This window comes from Branchiostoma belcheri, unplaced genomic scaffold (genome assembly GCF_001625305.1).
Source record: "Branchiostoma belcheri isolate BF01 breed outbred unplaced genomic scaffold, Haploidv18h27 scaffold26, whole genome shotgun sequence".
Taxonomy (NCBI): domain Eukaryota; kingdom Metazoa; phylum Chordata; class Leptocardii; order Amphioxiformes; family Branchiostomatidae; genus Branchiostoma; species Branchiostoma belcheri.
Genome location: NW_017803865.1, coordinates 2,199,121 through 2,199,900, shown reverse-complemented (window position 1 = coordinate 2,199,900; position 780 = coordinate 2,199,121).

The window sequence follows — 780 nt, the reverse complement described above, 5'->3', positions numbered from 1 at the left end:
CGTGGTGTGGTCGTATCTCGTGTATTTGGTTGTAGCTGCTATTCTGAAGGAGACACCAGCTCCTAGATTAGAGGCGAGCTGGACCAACATCAAAGTATGGAAAAATGGTCTGTGCAAATTGCCTGTATGGACTTAGCTGCACATAGGTAACTCGATGAGATGATTATAGTATGGGGGTGGTGGGAAGGAAGCCAGGGGAGTACATGTTTTTAATATCTCAAGACGAATGTAAATGTGGCCGATTATTTGTATTTATTGTGTAAATAACACACGTTTTCTCTATGCAGATGTTTGTTTATTTATTAAGTTATTGAAACAATGATACGGACAGCAAAAATGGTGATATCCCTGTTAACGATAGTTGATACGCATACCTCGAAGCACAATCTACAATCTTCATCTGCTTGCCCTGCTTGGGTCAATGTTGCGTTTAGCCTTATCTACCAATCAGGTAGATTTAACCAAGCCCCACATTCAAAGTCTATTTACATGTTCATATTTCAAAGTCTATTTACATGTACATATATGTACAGTGTTAGCAGGTGTGCCCGAAAATTTACATTGTCGTAGAACTAATCTCCAGGTAGCAGTGAAGTGTACACCGTAAACAATGAGGTTAAAGTGATGTCCGGCTTTGGCCGAAATGTAGTAGTAGTTGAGACCTACTTATAGTCGGCGTGGGATTTAGTATCAATGGGTACGTTTATTGGGGTGTGGACGGGAGTGTCTTTTTGATGCAGTGAATGTGTAAACGGCCAAATTGAGGCTCCTTTTGGACTT